This window comes from Podarcis gaigeae, assembly GCF_964106915.1.
Source record: "Podarcis gaigeae genome assembly, chromosome: 12".
NCBI lineage: Eukaryota > Metazoa > Chordata > Lepidosauria > Squamata > Lacertidae > Podarcis > Podarcis gaigeae.
The window spans coordinates 47,740,316-47,749,089 of record NC_139688.1 but is presented as its reverse complement, the minus strand read 5'-3'; the positions used below and the strand labels follow the sequence as shown (position 1 = coordinate 47,749,089).

General features: G+C 42.2%; 1 pseudogene across 1 annotated transcript; it reads left to right on the top strand.

Moving 5' to 3' along the window:
- The first annotated feature begins 1,354 nt into the window (after positions 1–1,354).
- Positions 1,355–5,333, top strand: LOC310828609 (C-C chemokine receptor type 5 pseudogene; annotated as a pseudogene). Its single transcript, XR_014568587.1, has 2 exons — positions 1,355–1,456; positions 3,898–5,333. The product of XR_014568587.1 is annotated as a C-C chemokine receptor type 5 pseudogene (transcript).
- Positions 5,334–8,774: the final 3,441 nt, after the last annotated feature.

Here is an 8,774-nt window from a genome sequence, read left to right as displayed (position 1 = left end):
AGATGGTGACAGCAGTCACAAAATTAAAAGACGCCTGCTCTTAGGGAGAAAGGCGATGGCAAACCTAGACAGCGTCTTAAAAAGCAGAGACATCACCTTGCCAACAAAGGTCCGTATAGTTAAAGCCATGGTCTTCCCAGTAATGATGTATGGAAGTGAAGGCTGATCGCCGAAGAATTGATGCTTTTGAATTCTGGTGCTGGAGGAGACTTTTGTGAGTCCCATGGACTGCAAGAAAATCAAACGTATCCATTCTGAAGGAGATCAGCCCTGAGTGCTCACTGGAAGGACAGATTGTGAAGCTGAGGCTCCAATACTTTGGCCACCTCATGAGAAGAGAAGACTCCCTGGAAAAGACCCTGATGTTGGGAAAGATGGAGGGCACAAGGAGAAGGGGACGACAGAGGATGAGATGGTTGGACAGTGTTCTCGAAGCTACAAACATGAGTCTGACCAAACTGCGGGAGGCAGTGGAAGACAGGAGTGCCTGGCGTGCTCTGGTCCATGGGGTCACAAAGAGTCGGACATGACTAAACAACAACATACATGATAAGGAGGATGGCCAGGAGGAGAACAATCATTATCACCTTCATGTGAGATCTGTTTCCTGGCCCTAAGATTAACACCCTAGGATTAACATATTAGAAAGCTACTTCAAAGAAGCTTGCCCACTATCTTTGATGACCCAGGAGCCTGCCTGGCGAAGCAACTGTGCTGTGTCAGTGACTTGTGAAGAGAGAAAAATGGGCAGTAGAGGAAATGGCCAGAGATGCAGAGGGTTGTGGGATTTGATATGAAATTGTTGTCAATGTATCAAACCCAGTCAACACAATGCATTCATCGTGGACACAATGGCTTGATGCATATTTTATAATTCCTCATTGTAATTCCATCTGATCCCACACTCTGGATATTTGCACTCCGACATTGGATTATTCATTATTTAGAGTCCCAAAGGCTCCCTGTGTAGCAACTAAAACAAGGCAGTCCCTACCTGGAAGCATACAATCTTAATAATGATAATAATAATAAGAAAAAAGATACACAAGGGGAAAAGGATGGGAGGGAAGATGACAAACTCAAACTTGACTCTACCAATTCTTAAACTGTTGTTCTTCTAATGGCCAACTGGCACAATTCAGAAGCAGGAGGTGTGTGATACAGCTGGTCTTTGGGCAAAGCTGATGGCACAAGACCTGCATAATATTGACACAGGTTATCCACACCTGGATCAAACCTCATCGCTTGGCAGTCTCCATGAACACGGCGACTGAAAGGGATATGCAACGGTCCTTCAGTGAGGTCATTTTCAGAAAACGAGACATTTTTTGCTCACTTCTTACTAAGCACTCATGTCCAGCATAGGAAAGGATAAATCCTTTCGAAATCTAGGCACAGAATCTTGCTTTGTCACAAAATCAGGGACTTTCTTCTCATCAGTGTGAAACACAGATTGGTGAGTATTCCTTTTTTCTGTTATTATCACCATTAAATGTATAAAGCATAGTAAATGTGTGATCAAGAAATATCTCAGAAAGAGACATTTGTGTGCTAGCCCAAAAGAATCTTTATTTGAATACAGTATCATGGGAAAACTCATTTGGATCTGGGATTAGGAGGGGACTTGAAGAAAATACAACTGATTACAAGTGTTTGACATGTCTAGCATGTCATATTTCATTTCCTGCCCCAGAATCTACTAATCCTATCTATATCTAATTCTATCTGTACAGTATATCTAATTCTATCTGTATCAACATCTACATCTATATCTCAAAGTGAGCTTAAAATTTATGGAGTCTCTCAAATGCTACATCCTATAGTTCATAGAGAGTAAGTTTATTGAGAAGGCCCTGAAATGATGTGATTTATATTTTGAATCAATACAGTTCCCCTAGAATAAGTTGGGCTCCACCTGTCCTATATATTTAAAACAGTATTACACCACTCTAAACAGACACGACTTCCCCGCAAATATCCTGGAAATTGTCATTTGTTAGGGGTGCTGAGAGAGCTGTTAGAAGACTGCTGTTCCCTTCACACACCTGGATTTCCCAGAGTGGTTTCACAATCAATGCCTCTCTTCTGAAGGAACTCCATTTAAAGTAGCACGACAGTTTTCATAGATTATAGCCATAGTGTAAATTTGAAGGAGGGAAAGCAAGACTAAGTACATATTAACAACCCTAGTCCTAAACGCAGTTACTTGCCGGAAGTATGTGCTATTAATTTCATGCTGCCAGGATCACAGGTTTAAAGTGTGGCAGAAATTCATTTTATCTCCCCTTTAAAACAACACCCTCAACCTCCCTATCTTTGTCACATTCTGAGCTCTCACCCTCATGACAGGACAAAGAAAAGGGGCCACCAATTGGAGGTTTATAATTTCCCCCCGTCCGTGGTCCTGTCCTTTGCTTGCCAACATGCAGAAGCTGTGGCAAAGGAATTGGGGAAGTGGGTTTGAGGTGAAAAGCAAATCTGAAGGGTTCTGGATTGCAGAGCCGAAATAGGCAAAGGGGGTGTGATGGTAAGGAAAAGTCCCATGTGCCCTATGAAAAACAAAAGGAGCAGAGGACAGCGAGGAATGGAAAGTTTGTTCCAGCTCTCAGCTTGTCCCTTTGGTTGAGATTGAGGGAGATTGAGGGACCCATCTTCACACTTGGAAAGTAGCATAGCAAGGGTTGCTGGCTCCAGAGATATGCAACCTGCCTGCCTGCACAGAGGGGAGCCTGACCGGCTGACGTGGCCCTTGGTGAGGCCTGTAGAGAGGAGCACCGGCAGGGCTGCACTCGGGGGTTGCCCCTTGCCTGCCCCCTCCATCCATGCCTGCTCATCTTGGGTCTGGGCTGCTCCTGCCACTTTCCAGGGAGCGCGTCGCACCAGGAAGGGAGCAAGCGCATCTGTGGTTGACGGATTCTGCCAGTGATGCAGCAGTGAAGCCAGACCGGGCTTCTGGGCCCAGAAAACCCCAATGGCAGGCAAGCATAGGGCTTGCTGCGATGTGCCTGGGCAGAGGTGGCGGCTCCCTAACAGGTTGTGCAGCCCAGGAGGAGAGGCACGAGAATCAGACACCCCCCGCGCAAAATGTGCACAAAGCAACCACCCCTCTCATACCCCCCACACTACGCCAATGGTGTAGATAATAGCTAACTAGGTAGACCAATGTTCTGATTCAGTAAAAGGCAATTTCCCAGGTACCAGTGAAGACATTCAGGAGAAGAAGGTGGCCAGATTATTCAGTAAGTCCACAATTTATACACATTTAACTTGTGCACTTTCAGTTTTACATACATTGCAAAATAAAAATAAAAATCTTTTAAAGGGGTGGAAAAGGGGCAGGGAAAAATAATTTTGGCAGTCCCACCCACCACAGACTATATGTGATTTTGACTGTACAGTTGTACCTTGGAAGTTGAACTGAATCCTTTCCGGAAGTCCATTCGACTTCCAAAATGTTCGGAAACCAAAGCACAGCTTCTGATGGGCTGCAGGAAGCTCCTGCAACCCATCGGAAGCCATGGAAGTCCAATTGGATGTTCGGCTTCCAAAAGAACGTTCGAAAACCGGAACACTCACTTCTGAATTTTGATCGCTCAGGAGCCAATTTGTTTGGGAGCCAAGGCATTTGAGATTCAAGGTGCGACTGAATGTAACTATATAGTCACACATATTTGACTATATGTGATTAAGGTTTTCGGTGCAACCCCCAAAATGTAATCCTCATGTAAACTGGGGGATTACTGTATGCCTATATTTTAAAATCAGTTTATTCCATATCTCTCACTCCTTTAACCTTTGTTGTTAATATTGATTGTCTTCAGCAGACTAAATACTCAAGATCATCACTTATTAAAATACATAGTTACATATTTTATTGTTGTTTCTTGTATCATGTAGGTATTTCTTATTCCTTGACTGAGAAGATGAACAATTCTTCCATGATGCCAGATTATGGGATAGCAACAACTTTTGACTATAATATTGACGCAGGCCTAGTATACAGCCATGCTGTGGAAGCATTTGCAATTAATTTTCTGCCACCGTTTTACTCTTTGGTGTTCGTATTTGGCCTGTTGGGCAACTCACTGGTGGTGCTGATCCTGATCAGATACAAGAAGCTCAAGAGCATGACTGATATCTACCTGCTCAATTTAGCCATCTCGGACTTGCTTGTCATCTTCTCACTCCCATTTTGGGCTTATTACGCAGGGCACGAGTGGATATTTGGAGATGCAATGTGCAAAATTCTCTTTTGGATCTATTACATAGGTTTCTACTGCGGAAGTTTTTTCATAATCCTTTTGACTATCGATAGATACCTGGCCATCGTCCACGCAGTGTTTGCATTAAAAGCCAGAACGATCACCTATGGCACCCTCACAAGCGTCGTCACGTGGGTGGTGGTCTTATTAGCCTCTGTGCCAGAATTTGTATTTTACCATGTTCAAAAGGCAAATGAGACATACGAATGTACCATTCATTATCCCTCAGAAAATGAAAAAGTATGGAAGCAATTTCTAACTTTAATGAAGTTCATTTTGGGCCTAGCCATTCCGGCAGTCATTATTATCTTCTGTTACATGAGGATTATCATGATTTTGATTAAGGGTAGAAATCAGAGAAAGGAGAAGGCTGTCAAGCTTATTGCTGTGATCATGGTTGTTTTTTTCCTCTTCTGGGTGCCATACAACACCACTCTTTTGTTGCAGACCTTTCAGGATTCATTTTTTTCATCTAACTCAGAGAATAATATTGAGAACAAGTTATTTGTAGCCATTTCTGTGACCGAGACAATTGCTGCGATCCACTGTTGCATCAACCCTGTGATCTATGCCTTTGTGGGGGGGAAATTTAGGAAACATCTCTCCACCTTTTTCCAAAAGTGTATGTTCCTCCTCTCTATAAGATCTGCCCAGGCCAGGCTCACCCTAACTTAGAAAGGTCTACTTCCTACACAACTGCAACAGATGAAATTTCTATGGGTTTGTGAAGTGATTTCCAGTTGTGTTTGTATGTCTTTTCCTTCCTAACTATTTAGTTGGTATATCTGGGAGAAGTATGTTACCCTGCCAAGTGGGAGAGGAAAACGATAACCTGTGTCCTTAGACTATTGGTCTATTAATCCAGTATTGTCTACTTGGATAAGCAGCAACTGATCATGGACTTCAGGCTATGTTTTTCTCAAGTCCTGCTACCAGAAGGCCCTATAAGGGAAGATGTCAAGGACTGAAGTTGGAAGCTTCTGCATGGAAAGCACCATTGAGTTCAATGGAACTTACTCCCAGTTCACTTTGTATATAACTGTAGTCATGCTGATCCTAATAAATTCTGTATAGTGCCACTTTGGGGAGAGTGTATTTTATTAGGGATTAACACAGCTGTCTGCCTTTTTTCACCCTCCTTCGGAAGTGTATTTCTGGGGAATGTCATGATGAGCTCTTTTTCACACTGCTTGCAACCATGGTTTTTAAAATATTTATATTTTATTTAAAACTTTCAGTAGAGAAATAAAGTAAACATTTTTGAGGAAAAGCCAACACAACACAAAACAAAGAGAAAAGTACTTGAAACTGTGGTACAATACAGTAGGTAAGTATTACCAAGGCTTTTTTTTTCAGGCGGAACATTCCAGAACTCGATTCCAGCACACCTCAGGTGGGCGCCATTGCCATTGTAACAGAATGAGGGAGGAATTCATGTTGAGTTCCGGCATCTCTTTTTCTAGAAAAAGAGCACTGAGGTATTACAATTATTGTAACAAGTATAAACATATTAAAAAGTCATTATGCTTTTTATAAAGCAATCCAAATGCCGTTAAAGGTAAAGGACCCCTGACAGTTAGGTCCAGTCAAAGGCGACTGTGGGATTGCAGCGCTCATCTTGCTTTCAGGCTGAGGGAGCCGGCATTTGTTCACAGACAGCTTCCTGGGTCATGTGGCCAGCCCGACTAAACTGCTTCTGGTGCAACAGGACACTGTGACGAGTGCCAGAGCACATGAAACGCCGTTTACCTTCCTGACACAGTGTTGCCTATTTATCTCTTTAGCTCAGACAAACTACCAGCCTTAATCCAAAAGACACACACTCCCTCTCTTTTTTTTTTCATGCGTAATTTTTATTAGTTTACATAAATCAAAATACAAGACAGACTATAATATTCCACTTAATATCACACATATTTTAAAAGTGACTTCCTTCAACCTTTCCACAAATCATCCGTATTAATAAAGGCAAATAATTCCGCATTTCTTATTTTGTAGTGCCGTTAATCATTCTAGTTCATCTGTTTTTCTTTAGACATTACCCTTTGCTTCTTACAGAGCTCCCTTAAAACCCACTAGTGTTATCTGTCCATCGCTTAAGTTTTCCAGATATTTCGTAAAACTTTCCCAATCTTTTACAAACCTCTGGTCTTTTATATATCTGATTTTCCCTGTCATCTTATCCATCTCCACATAATCTAGTAATTTTGATCTCCAATCCTCAATTGTCGGCAAACCCTCTAATTTCCAATTTTTAGCTAACAGGACCCTTGCTGCTGTTGTTGCGTACTGAAACAGCTTGTAGTCTTTCCTTTTTATCTCCCTTCCTACCAATCCCAGCAGGAATGCCTCGGGTTTTTTAACAAAAGTATAGCTTAAAATTTTCTTCATTTCATTATACACACTCTCCCAGAACCCTTTGACCTTTTGGCATTCACACACTCCCTCTCTTCATTCTTGTCCACAAGTCCCTTGCAAATGCCCATGCTTACAAGTGCCGTTCACAAATGATCAGTTGCATACATATATGTGTATATCTAGCTTGAGGAGTTTGCAATTCTATTCTGACAGTGGGGAAAACATCGAAGACAGAAAATTAACGTCTGTTGTGGATAAAGGTTAAAGAGGTTAAGCCAAAAGCTTGCACCATGGCAGTTTAAGTGAGCCAGTAACAATTGCTGCACCACTCAAGTTCTGAGTCCAATAGGCTTCCACAAAACTCTTTCCTGGGTGGTGCCCTTAGTCATCTTTCAACAGAAATTGAATAATGTCGAGTACAGCATGTTGACAGGCTTGTTTTCTGCCTTGACCTCAGTGACCAAAATTGCATCTATATGTCCTTTACAAATGATGGGTGACGTCCTGGAAATCTGCAGAGATGTGGATATTTCCAACTATAGCACCTATTAAACTGGATACAACTCTGATTTGCCATCCCCCCAGGAAAATACAGTTTTAATATGGATAGGACTTAAAGATAATAATAATAGAATCCTGTCTTTATCTTACCATGTCATTATCTCGCGGGGAAACCACATGTGTAAGGGAGTTACAGCAGTCACATTAAAGAACAACAATAACTAAAGTTTTGGGAAGATGCAGTTGTGAATGGAGGAGCTTCTGATGGGTGGAGAGAGAGGCAGCAGGATTCTTGCCTTTCCCCTTCCAACTACTTTTTCTGCTCCATCTATCCCCAACTACATTCCCTCCTGGTTGGATTCCAGGGCAGGTTCATGAGAATAAGCCTTGCTCAGAGTTTTGTTTTTTTTTAAAAAAATAATTTTTATTAAGATTTTCCAAATTAAAACAAATTAAATCCAATTTATACACTTCTTCCAATAACCTGGACTTCCCCCTCCCCCCCCTCTTGTGTTCCAAATCTTCTAAATAAACAATTAAATTCAACAAGTTCTTATCCCCAAATTACACTCATCGTCAATAACCCAATTTTTTCAAATTCCCATCCCCTAAGATCTGTCTTCCCTTCCACGAGTTCCCCCCTTTCAGATATAGTGCAGATGAAAAGAAAATACAAAAAGAAAGAAAAAATAATTTTACAGCCTTTGGATTCCAAATTTCCCTCCCCTCTTTCCCTGTTGCGTTCCTTATATCCCTCCAATTCTAATATCTTCCTGGTGTTCCCACATTTCACTAAACCCATATCTCTCTGATTCTTTACCAGTCATTTTTAATCACAAGTGTCCAATATTAGAAGGAGTCTATCTCAAAAAGGGGCTCATTTCTTCTATCCAGATTTTTGTATCCAGGAGTAAAAACTCCAATTTTATTTCCAGCCTTGCTCAGAGTTTTGATCTTGCCGTTCCCTTTGTCAAACAAGAAAACACAAATCATGGTTTGATGTACCTTAATGGCTTAAGATCTCTTCTCCAAAGAAGCCAAAAGTTTAGGAATATGAGCAGTTCCATTGAATTTTGTGGTGCTTTACATGGAGAAAGTTCCAACTTCACATCTTCATTTATAGGGCCGGATTTTTACTTTGGGGAACATGGCAACCCTATGAATGGGGATTCAAACCCTGCTCTCCCTGTTCCTCGTCCAACACTCTAACCTTTGCTATACACTGGCTAGTTGCTCATATTGCCTTCTTTTGGGTTACAGGTAGGTAGCCGTGTTGGTCTGCCGTAGTCGGGAAAAAAATCCTTCCAGTAGCACCTTAAAGGCAAAGGTAAAGGGACCCCTGACCATTAGGTCCAGTCGTGGCTGACTCTGGGGTTGCGGCGCTCATCTCGCTTTATTGGCCGAGGGAGCCGGTGTACAGCTTCCGGGTCATGTGGCCAGCATGACTAAGCCGCTTCTGGCGAACCAGAACAGCGCACAGAAAAGCCATTTACCTTCCCGCTGGAGTGGTACCTATTTATCTACTTGCACTTTGATGTGCTTTCGAACTGCTAGGTTGGCAGGAGCAGGGACCCAGCAACGGGAGCTCACTCTGTCACAGGGATTCGAACCGCCAACCTTCTGATCAGCAAGTCCTAGGTTCTGTGGTTTAAC